The following is a 13,226-nucleotide window of genomic DNA, read 5'->3' on the forward strand; positions in this document are numbered from 1 at the left end:
GCACCTGCCGCAACTCGAGAAAATCCAGGAGGTTTCGCCCTCCAGGCGAGATGAGGCCCATTTCCGCTGAGGCTTCTCGAGGCTAATCAGGTCTAACCACTGGAACTTCCAAAGGGTCCTTCACACCCTTGCTGCAACTCAAGAAGTTCCCCGACATACCCGTCTCCACTCGAGAGGAAGCACGTGGGGTCCCGCACACATCCAGGGGAGCCCCGTTTCCGCCTCCTAGCTCGAGATGAGGGATCCTTTCCCTGTTTCGTAGGGAAAGAATTCCCGGCGTTCCCGTCGCATCTCAAGAGGAGGCGCTCTCCACAGGGAAGGCGAGAGGAACTCCAGGGTCGTGCCACCATTCCAAGAGTCCCCCAGATGTGTCAGTCCATTCCAGAGGAACCTGTTTTCCCTGCACTGCCTTGACGTTCAAGCTGAGGATCGACTCCCACCACGTGTGCACGTGGGACAGCCCTGTGGGAAAGCCTCGTGGGAAAGCCTCGTGGGAAAGACTCGAGGGAAAACCATAGATCCTTTGATCCACGCGGCGGATTGCGTGACACTGCTGCTACCGCTCTGTAGGAAAGCGCAAGTGCATGCCCGCATTCGAGACGAGGACTGACTCCCCTGGGGAGACTCCAGAAGTACCCCAAGATCCATGTCAGCACTGGAGAGGAATCCTCAGGTTCCGGCCCCGACTCCACACAAGGTCTTAGGCCCCGGCATCGACGGGAGAGGAATCCCGAGAGGCCCCCGAGGAACTCGCATGGGGACTTGCCTTTCTTGAGGCCACGAGAGCGGGTCCCTGAGGTCCCCGTCGTAAGTCGAGAGCACCTGCCGCAACTCGAGAAAATCCAGGAGGTTTTGCCCTCCAGGCGAGATGAGGCCCATTTCTGCTGAGGCTTCTCGAGGCTAATCACATCTAACCACTGGAACATCCAAAGGGTCCTTCTCACCCTTGCTGCAACTCAAGAAGTTCCCCGACATACCCGTCTCCACTCGAGAGGAAGCACGAGGGTCCCGCACACATCCAGGGGAGCCCGGTTTCCGCCTCCTAGCTCGAGATGAGGGATCCTTTCCCTGTTTCTTAGGGAAAGAATTCTCGGCGTTCCCGTCGCATCTCAAGAGGAGGCGCTCTCCACAGGAAAGGCGAGAGGAACTCCAGGGTCGTGCCACAATTCCAAGAGTCCCCCAGATGTGTCAGTCCATTCCAGAGGAACCTGTTTTCCCTGCACTGCCTTGACGTTCAAGCTGAGGATCGACTCCCACCACGTGTGCACGTGGGACAGCCCTGTGGGAAAGCCTCGTGGGAAAGCCTCGTGGGAAAGACTCGAGGGAAAACCATAGATCCTTTGATCCACGCGGCGGATTGCGTGACACTGCTGCTACCGCACTGGAGGAAAGCGCAAGTGCATGCCCGCATTCGAGACGAGGACTGACTCCCCTGGGGAGACTCCAGAAGAACCCCAAGATCCATGTCAGCACTGGAGAGGAATCCTCAGGTTCCGGCCCCGACTCCACACAAGGTCTTAGTCCCCGGCATCGACAGGAGAGGAATCCCGAGAGGCCCCCGAGGAACTCGCATGGGGACTGGCCTTTCCTTAGGCCACCAGAGCGGGTCCGTGAGGTCCCCGTCGTAAGTCGAGAGCACCTGCCGCAACTCGAGAAAATCCAGGAGGTTTTGCCCTCCAGGCGAGATGAGGCCCATTTCCGCTGAGGCTTCTCGAGGCTAATCAGGTCTAACCACTGGAACTTCCAAAGGGTCCTTCACACCCTTGCTGCAACTCAAGAAGTTCCCCGACATACCCGTCTCCACTCGAGAGGAAGCACGTGGGGTCCCGCACACATCCAGGGGAGCCCCGTTTCCGCCTGCTAGCTCGAGATGAGGGATCCTTTCCCTGTTTCGTAGGGAAAGAATTCCCGGCGTTCCCGTCGCATCTCAAGAGGAGGCGCTCTCCACAGGAAAGGCGAGAGGAACTCCAGGGTCGTGCCACCATTCCAAGAGTCCCCCAGATGTGTCAGTCCATTCCAGAGGAACCTGTTTTCCCTGCACTGCCTTGACGTTCAAGCTGAGGATCGACTCCCACCACGTGTCCACGTGGGACAGCCCTGTGGGAAAGCCTCGTGGGAAAGCCTCGTGGGAAAGACTCGAGGGAAAACCATAGATCCTTTGATCCACGCGGCGGATTGCGTGACACTGCTGCTACCGCTCTGTAGGAAAGCGCAAGTGCATGCCCGCATTCGAGACGAGGACTGACTCCCCTGGGGAGACTCCAGAAGTACCCCAAGATCCATGTCAGCACTGGAGAGGAATCCTCAGGTTCCGGCCCCGACTCCACACAAGGTCTTAGGCCCCGGCATCGACGGGAGAGGAATCCCGAGAGGCCCCCGAGGAACTCGCATGGGGACTTGCCTTTCCTGAGGCCACGAGAGCGGGTCCCTGAGGTCCCCGTCGTAAGTCGAGAGCACCTGCCGCAACTCGAGAAAATCCAGGAGGTTTTGCCCTCCAGGCGAGATGAGGCCCATTTCTGCTGAGGCTTCTCGAGGCTAATCACATCTAACCACTGGAACATCCAAAGGGTCCTTCTCACCCTTGCTGCAACTCAAGAAGTTCCCCGACATACCCGTCTCCACTCGAGAGGAAGCACGAGTGTCCCGCACACATCCAGGGGAGCCCCGTTTCCGCCTCCTAGCTCGAGATGAGGGATCCTTTCCCTGTTTAGTAGGGAAAGAATTCCCGGCGTTCCCGTCGCATCTCAAGAGGAGGCGCTCTCCACAGGAAAGGCGAGAGGAACTCCAGGGTCGTGCCACCATTCCAAGAGTCCCCCAGATGTGTCAGTCCATTCCAGAGGAACCTGTTTTCCCTGCACTGCCTTGACGTTCAAGCCGAGGATCGACTCCCACCACGTGTGCACGTGGGACAGCCCTGTGGGAAAGCCTCGTGGGAAAGCCTCGTGGGAAAGACTCGAGGGAAAACCATAGATCCTTTGATCCACGCGGCGGATTGCGTGACACTGCTGCTACCGCTCTGGAGGAAAGCGCAAGTGCATGCCCGCATTCGAGACGAGGACTGACTCCCCTGGGGAGACTCCAGAAGTACCCCAAGATCCATGTCAGCACTGGAGAGGAATCCTCAGGTTCCGGCCCCGACTCCACACAAGGTCTTAGGCCCCGGCATCGACGGGAGAGGAATCCCGAGAGGCCCCCCAAGAACTCGCATGGGGATGGCCTTTCCTGAGGTCACCAGAGCGGGTCCCTGAGGTCCCCGTGGTAAGTCGAGAGCACCTGCCGCAACTCGAGAAAATCCAGGAGGTTTTGCCCTCCAGGCTAGATGAGGCCCATTTCCGCTGAGGCTTCTCGAGGCTAATCACATCTAACCACTGGAACTTCCAAAGGGTCCTTCACACCCTTGCTTCAACACAAGAAGTTCCCCGACATACCCGTCTCCACTCGAGAGGAAGCACGTGGGTTCCCGCACACATCCAGGGGAGCCCCGTTTCCGCCTCCTAGCTCGAGATGAGGGATCCTTTCCCTGTTTCGCAGGGAAAGAATTCCCGGCTTTCCCGTCGCATCTCAAGAGGAGGCGCTCTCCACAGGAAAGGCGAGAGGAACTCCAGGGTCGTGCCACCATTCCAGGAGTCCCCCAGATGTGTCAGTCCATTCCAGAGGAACCTGTTTTCCCTGCACTGCCTTGACGTTCAAGCCGAGGATCGACTCCCACCATGTGTGCACGTGGGACAGCCCTGTGGGAAAGCCTCGTGGGAAAGCCTCGTGGGAAAGACTCGAGGGAAAACCATAGATCCTTTGATCCACGCGGCGGACTGCGTGAAACTGCTCCTACCGCCCTGGAGGAAAGCGCAAGTGCATGCCCGCATTCGAGACGAGGACTGACTCCCCTGGGGAGACTCCAGAAGTACCCCAAGATCCATGTCAGCACTGGAGAGGAATCCTCAGGTTCCGGCCCCGACTCCACACAAGGTCTTAGGCCCCGGCATCGAAGGGAGAGGAATCCCGAGAGGCCCCCGAGGAACTCGCATGGGGACTTGCCTTTCCTGAGGCCACGAGAGCGGGTCCCTGAGGTCCCCGTCGTAAGTCGAGAGCACCTGCCGCAACTCGAGAAAATCCAGGAGGTTTTGCCCTCCAGGCGAGATGAGGCCCATTTCTGCTGAGGCTTCTCGAGGCTAATCACATCTAACCACTGGAACATTCAAAGGGTCCTTCTCACCCTTGCTGCAACTCAAGAAGTTCCCCGACATACCCGTCTCCACTCGAGAGGAAGCACGAGGGTCCCGCACACATCCAGGAGAGCCCGGTTTCCGCCTCCTAGCTCGAGATGAGGGATCCTTTCCCTGTTTCTTAGGGAAAGAATTCCCGGCGTTCCTGTCGCATCTCAAGAGGAGGCGCTCTCCACAGGAAAGGCGAGAGGAACTCCAGGGTCGTGCCACAAATCCAAGAGTCCCCCAGATGTGTCAGTCCATTCCAGAGGAACCTGTTTTCCCTGCACTGCCTTGACGTTCAAGCTGAGGATCGACTCCCACCACGTGTGCACGTGGGACAGCCCTGTGGGAAAGCCTCGTGGGAAAGCCTCGTGGGAAAGACTCGAGGGAAAACCATAGATCCTTTGATCCACGCGGCGGATTGCGTGACACTGCTGCTACCGCTCTGGAGGAAAGCGCAAGTGCATGCCCGCATTCGAGACGAGGACTGACTCCCCTGGGGAGACTCCAGAAGAACCCCAAGATCCATGTCAGCACTGGAGAGGAATCCTCAGGTTCCGGCCCCGACTCCACACAAGGTCTTAGTCCCCGGCATCGACAGGAGAGGAATCCCGAGAGGCCCCCGAGGAACTCGCATGGGGACTGGCCTTTCCTGAGGCCACCAAATCGGGTCCCTGAGGTCCCCGTGGTAAGTCGAGAGCACCTGCCGCAACTCGAGAAAATCTAGGAGGTTTTGCCCTCCAGGTGAGATGAGGCCCATTTCCGCTGAGGCTTCTCGAGGCAAATCACATCTAACCACTGGAATTTCCAAAGGGTCCTTCACACCCTTGCTGCAACTCAAGAAGTTCCCGACATACCCGTCTCCACTCGAGAGGAAGCACGTGGGGTCCCGCACACATCCAGGGGAGCCCCGTTTCCGCCTCCTAGCTCGAGATGAGGGATCCTTTCCCTGTTTCGTAGGGAAAGAATTCCCGGCGTTCCCGTCGCATCTCAAGAGGAGGCGCTCTCCACAGGAAAGAGGAGAGGAACTCCAGGGTCGTGGCACCATTCCAAGACACCCCCAGATGTGTCAGTCCATTCCAGAGGAACCTGTTTTCCCTGCACTGCCTTGGCGTTCAAGCCGAGGATCGACTCCCACCACGTGTGCACGTGGGACAGCCCTGTGGGAAAGCCTCGTGGGAAAGCCTCGTGGGAAAGACTCGAGGGAAAACCATAGATCCTTTGATCCGCGCGGCGGACTGCGTGACACTGCTGCTACCGCTCTGGAGGAAAGCGCAAGTGCATGCCCGCATTCGAGACGAGGACTGACTCCCCTGGGGAGACTCCAGAAGTACCCCAAGATCCATGTCAGCACTGGAGAGGAATCCTCAGGTTCCGGCCCCGACTCCACACAAGGTCTTAGGCCCCGGCATCTAAGGGAGAGGAATCCCGAGAGGCCCCCGAGGAACTCGCATGGGGACTGGCCATTCCTGAGGCCACCATAGCGGGTCCCTGAGGTCCCCGTCATAAGTGGAGAGCACCTGCCGCAAGTCGAGAAAATCCAGGAGGTTTTGCCCTGCAGGAGAGATGAGGCCCATTTCCGCTGAGGCTTCTCGAGGCTAATCACATCTAACCACTGGAACTTCCCAAGGGTCCTTCACACCCTTGCTGCAACTCAAGAAGTTCCCCGACATACCGTCTCCACTCGAGAGGAAGCCCGAGGGTCCCGCACACATCCAGGGGAGCCCCGTTTCCGCCTCCTAGCTCGAGATGAGGTATCCTTTCCCTGTTTCCTAGGGAAAGAATTCCCGGCGTTCCCGTCGCATCTCAAGAGGAGGCGCTCTCCACAGGAAAGGCGAGAGGAACTCCAGGGTCGTGCCACCATTCCAAGAGTCCCCCAGATGTGTCAGTCCATTCCAGAGGAACCTGTTTTCCCTGCACTGCCTTGACGTTCAAGCCGAGGATCGACTCCCACCACGTGTGCACGTGGGACAGCCCTGTGGGAAAGCCTCGTGGGAAAGCCTCGTTGAACGACTCGAGGGAAAACCATAGATCCTTTGATCCGCGCGGCGGACTGCGTGACACTGCTGCTACCGCTCTGGAGGAAAGCGCAAGTGCATGCCCGCATTCGAGACGAGGACTGACTCCCCTGGGGAGACTCCAGAAGTACCCCAAGATCCATGTCAGCACTGGAGAGGAATCCTCAGGTTCCGGCCCCGACTCCACACAAGGTGTTAGGCCCCGGCATCGAAGGGAGAGGAATCCCGAGAGGCCCCCGAGGAACTCGCATGGGGACTGGCCTTTCCTGAGGCCACCAGAGCGGGTCCCTGAGGTCCCCGTCGTAAGTCGAGAGCACCTGCCGCAACTCGAGAAAATCCAGGAGGTTTTGCCCTCCAGGCGAGATGAGGCCCATTTCCGCTGAGGCTTCTCGAGGCTAATCACATCTAACAACTGGAACATCCAAAGGGTCATTCTCACCCTTGCTGCAACTCAAGAAGTTCCCCGACATACCCGTCTCCAAAGAGAGGAAGCACGAGGGTCCCGCACACATCCAGGGGAGCCCCGTTTCCGCCTCCTAGCTCGAGATGAGGGATCCTTTCCCTGTTTCGTAGGGAAAGAATTCCCGGCGTTCCCGTCGCAACTCAAGAGGAGGCGCTCTCCACAGGAAAGGCGAGAGGAACTCCAGGGTCGTGCCACCATTCCAAGAGTCCCCCAGATCTGTCAGTCCATTCCAGAGGAACCTGTTTTCCCTGCACTGCCTTGACGTTCAAGCCGAGGATCGACTCCCACCACGTGTGCACGTGGGACAGCCCTGTGGGAAAGCCTCGTGGGAAAGCCTCGTGGGAAAGACTCTAGGGAAAACTATAGATCCTTTGATCCAGGCGGCGGACTGCGTGACACTGATGCTACCGCCCTGCAGGAAAGCGCAAGTGCATGCCCGCATTCGAGACGACGAGGACTGACTCCCCTGGGGAGACTCCAGAAGTACCCCAAGATCCATGTCAGCACTGGAGAGGAATCCTCAGGTTCCGGCCCCGATTCCACACAAGGTCTTAGGCCCCGGCATCGACCGGTGAGGAATCCCGAAAGGCCCCCGAGGAACTCGCATGGGGACTGGCCTTTCCTGAGGCCACCAGAGCGGGTCCCTGAGGTCCCCGTCGTAAGTCGAGAGCACCTGCCACAACTCGAGAAAATCCAGGAGGTTTTGCCCTCCAGGCGAGATGAGGCACATTTCCGCTGAGGCTTCTATAGGCTAATCACATCTAACCACTGGAACATCCAAAGGGTCCTTCTCACCCTTGCTGCAACTCAAGAAGTTCCCCGACATACCCGTCTCCACTCGAGAGGAAGCACGAGGGTCCCGCACACATCCAGGGGAGCCCCGTTTCCGCCTCCTAGCTCGAGATGAGGGATCCTTTCCCTGTTTCGTAGAGAAAGAATTCCCGGCGTTCCCGTCGCATCTCAAGAGGAGGCGCTCTCCACAGGAAAGGCGAGAGGAACTCCAGGGTCGTGCCACCATTCCAAGAGTCCCACAGATGTGTCAGTCCATTCCAGAGGAACCTGTTTTCCCTGCACTGCCTTGACGTTCAAGCCGAGGATCGACTCCCACCACGTGTGCACGTGGGACAGCCGTGTGGGAAAGCCTCGTGGGAAAGCCTCGTGGGAAAGACTCGAGGGAAAAACATAGATCCTTTGATCCACGCGGCGGACTGCGTGACACTGCTGCTACCGCTCTGGAGGAAAGCGCAAGTGCATGCCCGCATTCGAGTCGAGGACTGACTCCCCTGGGGGGACTCCAGAAGTACCCCAAGATCCATGTCAGCACTGGAGAGGAATCCTCAGGTTCCGGCCCCGACTCCACACAATGTCTTAGGCCCCGGCATCGACGGGAGAGGAATCCCGAGAGGCCCCCGAGGAACTCGCATGGGGACTGGCCTTTCCTGAGGCCAACAGAGCGGGTTCCTGAGTTCCCCGTCGTAAGTCGAGAGCACCTGCGGCAACTCGAGAAAATCCAGGAGGTTTTGCCCTCCAGGCGAGATGAGGCCCATTTCCGCTGAGGCTTCTGGAGGCTAATCACATCTAACCACTGGAACTTCCAAAGGGTCCTTCACACCCTTGCTGCAACTCAAGAAGTTCCCCGACATACCCGTCTCCACTCGAGAGGAAGCACGTGGGGTCCCGCACACATCCAGGGGAGCCCCGTTTCCGCCTCCTAGCTCGAGATGAGGGATCCTTTCCCTGTTTCGTAGGGAAAGAATTCGCGGCGTTCCCGTCGAATCTCAAGTGGAGGCGCTCTCCACAGGAAATGAGAGAGGAACTCCAGGGTCGTGCCACCATTCCAAGAGTCCCCCAGATGTGTCAGTCCATTCCAGAGGAACCTGTTTTCCCTGCACTGCCTTGACGTTCAAGCCGAGGATCGACTCCCACCACGTGTGCATGTGGCACAGCCTGTGGGAAAGCCTCGTGGGAAAGCCTCGTGGGAAAGACTCGAGGGAAAACCATAGATCCTTTAATCCACGCGGAGGACTGCGTGACACTGCTGCTACCGCTCTGGAGGAAAGGGAAAGTGCATGCCAGCATTCGAGACGAGGACTGACTCCCCTGGGGAGACTCCAGAAGTACCCCAAGATCCATGTCAGCACTGGAGAGGAATCCTCAGGTTCCGGCCCCGACTCCACACAAGGTCTTAGGCCCCGGCATCGACGGGAGAGGAATCCCGAGAGGCCCCCGAGGAACTCGCATGGGGACTGGCCTTTCCTGAGGCCACCAGAGCGGGTCCCTGAGGTCCCCGTCGTAAGTTGAGAGCACCTGCCGCAACTCGAGAAAATCCAGGAGGTTTTGCCCTCCAGGCGAGATGAGGCCCATTTCCGCTGAGGCTTCTCGAGGCTAATCACATCTAACCACTGGAACTTCCAAAGTGTCCTTCACACCCTTGCCTCAACTCAAGAAGTTCCCCACATACCCGTCTCCACTCGAGAGGAAGCACGAGGGTCCCGCACACATCCAGGGGAGCCCCGTTTCCGCCTCCTAGCTCGAGATGAGGGATCCTTTCCCTGTTTCGTAGGGAAAGAATTCCCGGCGTTCCCATCGCATCTCAAGAGGAGGCGCTCTCCACAGGAAAGGCGAGAGGAACTCCAGGGTCGTGCCACCATTCCAAGAGTCCCACAGATGTGTCAGTCCATTCCAGAGGAACCTGTTTTCCCTGCACTGCCTTGACGTTCAAGCCGAGGATCGACTCCCACCACGTGTGCACGTGGGACAGCCGTGTGGGAAAGCCTCGTGGGAAAGCCTCGTGGGAAAGACTCGAGGGAAAAACATAGATCCTTTGATCCGCGCGGCGGACTGCGTGACACTGCTGCTACCGCTCTGGAGGAAAGCGCAAGTGCATGCCCGCATTCGAGACGAGGACTGACTCCCGTGGGGAGACTCCAGAAGTACCCCAAGATCCATGTCAGCACTGGAGAGGAATCCTCAGGTTCCGGCCCCGACTCCACACAAGGTGTTAGGCCCCGGCATCGAAAGGAGAGGAATCCCGAGAGGCCCCCGAGGAACTCGCATGGGGACTGGCCTTTCCTGAGGCCACCAGAGCGGGTCCCTGAGGTCCCCGTCGTAAGTCGAGAGCACCTGCCGCAACTCGAGAAAATCCAGGAGGTTTTGCCCTCCAGGCGAGATGAGGCCCATTTCCGCTGAGGCTTCTCGAGGCTAATCACATCTAACAACTGGAACATCCAAAGGGTCATTCTCACCCTTGCTGCAACTCAAGAAGTTCCCCGACATACCCGTCTCCAAAGAGAGGAAGCACGAGGGTCCCGCACACATCCAGGGGAGCCCCGTTTCCGCCTCCGAGCTCGAGATGAGGGATCCTTTCCCTGTTTCGTAGGGAAAGAATTCCCGGCGTTCCCGTCGCAACTCAAGAGGAGGCGCTCTCCACAGGAAAGGCGAGAGGAACTCCAGGGTCGTGCCACCATTCCAAGAGTCCCACAGATCTGTCAGTCCATTCCAGAGGAACCTGTTTTCCCTGCACTGCCTTGACGTTCAAGCCGAGGATCGACTCCCACCACGTGTGCACGTGGGACAGCCCTGTGGGAAAGCCTCGTGGGAAAGCCTCGTGGGAAAGACTCGAGGGAAAACTATAGATCCTTTGATCCACGCGGCGGACTGCGTGACACTGCTGCTACCGCCCTGGAGGAAAGCGCAAGTGCATGCCCGCATTCGAGACGACGAGGACTGACTCCCCTGGGGAGACTCCAGAAGTACCCCAAGATCCATGTCAGCACTGGAGAGGAATCCTCAGGTTCCGGCCCCGATTCCACACAAGGTCTTAGGCCCCGGCATCGACCGGTGAGGAATCCCGAAAGGCCCCCGAGGAACTCGCATGGGGACTGGCCTTTCCTGAGGCCACCAGAGCGGGTCCCTGAGGTCCCCGTCGTAAGTCGAGAGCACCTGTCACAACTCGAGAAAATCCAGGAGGTTTTGCCCTCCAGGCGAGATGAGGCCCATTTCCGCTGAGGCTTCTATAGGCTAATCACATCTAACCACTGGAACATCCAAAGGGTCCTTCTCACCCTTGCTGCAACTCAAGAAGTTCCCCGACATACCCGTCTCCACTCGAGAGGTAGCACGAGGGTCCCGCACACATCCAGGGGAGCCCCGTTTCCGCCTCCTAGCTCGAGATGAGGGATCCTTTCCCTGTTACGTAGAGAAAGAATTCCCGGCGTTCCCGTCGCATCTCAAGAGGAGGCGCTCTCCACAGGAAAGGCGAGAGGAACTCCAGGGTCGTGCCACCATTCCAAGAGTCCCCCAGATGTGTCAGTCCATTCCAGAGGAACCTGTTTTCCCTGCACTGCCTTGACGTTCAAGCCGAGGATCGACTCCCACCACGTGTGCATGTGGCACAGCCTGTGGGAAAGCCTCGTGGGAAAGCCTCGTGGGAAAGACTCGAGGGAAAACCATAGATCCTTTAATCCACGCGGAGGACTGCGTGACACTGCTGCTACCGCTCTGGAGGAAAGGGAAAGTGCATGCCAGCATTCGAGACGAGGACTGACTCCCCTGGGGAGACTCCAGAAGTACCCCAAGATCCATGTCAGCACTGGAGAGGAATCCTCAGGTTCCGGCCCCGACTCCACACAAGGTCTTAGGCCCCGGCATCGACGGGAGAGGAATCCCGAGAGGCCCCCGAGGAACTCGCATGGGGACTGGCCTTTCCTGAGGCCACCAGAGCGGGTCCCTGAGGTCCCCGTCGTAAGTCGAGAGCACCTGCCGCAACTCGAGAAAATCCAGGAGGTTTTGCCCTCCAGGCGAGATGAGGCCCATTTCCGCTGAGGCTTCTCGAGGCTAATCACGTCTAACCACTGGAACTTCCAAAGGGTCCTTCACACCCATGCTGCAACTCAAGAAGTTCCCCGACATACCCGTCTCCACTCGAGAGGAAGCACGTGGGGTCCCGCACACATCCAGGGGAGCCCCGTTTCCGCCTCCTAGCTCGAGATGAGGGATCCTGTCCCTGTTTCGTAGGGAAAGAATTCCCGGCGTTCCCGTCGCATCTCAAGAGGAGGCGCTCTCCACAGGAAAGGCGAGAGGAACTCCAGGGTCGTGCCACCATTCCAAGAGTCCCCCAGATGTGTCAGTCCATTACAGAGGACCCTGTTTTCCCTGCACTGCCTTGACGTTCAAGCCAAGGATCGACTCCCACCACGTGTGCACGTGGGACAGCCCTGTGGGAAAGCCTCGTGGGAAAGCCTCGTGGGAAAGACTCGAGGGAAAACCATAGATCCTTTGATCCACGCGGCGGACTGCGTGACACTGCTGCTACCGCCCTGGAGGAAAGCGCAAGTGCATGCCCGCATTCGAGACGAGGACTGACTCCCCTGGGGAGACTCCAGAAGTACCCCAAGATCCATGTCAGCACTGGAGAGGAATCCTCAGGTTCCGGCCCCGATTCCACAAAAGGTCTTAGGCCCCGGCATCGACGGGAGAGGAATCCCGAGAGGCCCCCGAGGAACTAGCATGGGGACTGGCCTTTCCTGAGGCCACCAGAGCGGGTCCCTGAGGTTTCCGTCGTAAGTCGAGAGCACCTGCCGCAACTCGAGAAAATCCAGGAGGTTTTGCCCTCCAGGCGAGATGAGGCCCATTTCCGCTGAGGCTTCTCGAGGCTAATCACATCTAACCACTGGAACTTCCAAAGTGTCCTTCACACCCTTGCCTCAACTCAAGAAGTTCCCCACATACCCGTCTCCACTCGAGAGGAAGCACGAGGGTCCCGCACACATCCAGGGGAGCCCCGTTTCCGCCTCCTAGCTCGAGATGAGGGATCCTTTCCCTGTTTCGTAGGGAAAGAATTCCCGGCGTTCCCGTCGCATCTCAAGAGGAGGCGCTCTCCACAGGAAAGGCGAGAGGAACTCCAGGGTCGTGCCACCATTCCAAGAGTCCCACAGATGTGTCAGTCCATTCCAGAGGAACCTGTTTTCCCTGCACTGCCTTGACGTTCAAGCCGAGGATCGACTCCCACCACGTGTGCACGTGGGACAGCCGTGTGGGAAAGCCTCGTGGGAAAGCCTCGTGGGAAAGACTCGAGGGAAAAACATAGATCCTTTGATCCACGCGGCGGACTGCGTGACACTGCTGCTACCGCTCTGGAGGAAAGCGCAAGTGCATGCCCGCATTCGAGTCGAGGACTGACTCCCCTGGGGGGACTCCAGAAGTACCCCAAGATCCATGTCAGCACTGGAAAGGAATCCTCAGGTTCCGGCCCCGACTCCACACAAGGTCTTAGGCCCCGGCATCGACGGGAGAGGAATCCCGAGAGGCCCCCGAGGAACTCGCATGGGGACTGGCCTTTCCTGAGGCCAACAGAGCGGGTTCCTGAGTTCCCCGTCGTAAGTCGAGAGCACCTGCGGCAACTCGAGAAAATCCAGGAGGTTTTGCCCTCCAGGCGAGATGAGGCCCATTTCCGCTGAGGCTTCTGGAGGCTAATCACATCTAACCACTGTAACTTCCAAAGGGTCCTTCACACCCTTGCTGCAACTCAAGAAGTTCCCC

Source organism: Ovis canadensis, chromosome 21 (genome assembly GCF_042477335.2).
Source record: "Ovis canadensis isolate MfBH-ARS-UI-01 breed Bighorn chromosome 21, ARS-UI_OviCan_v2, whole genome shotgun sequence".
NCBI classification, from domain to species: domain Eukaryota; kingdom Metazoa; phylum Chordata; class Mammalia; order Artiodactyla; family Bovidae; genus Ovis; species Ovis canadensis.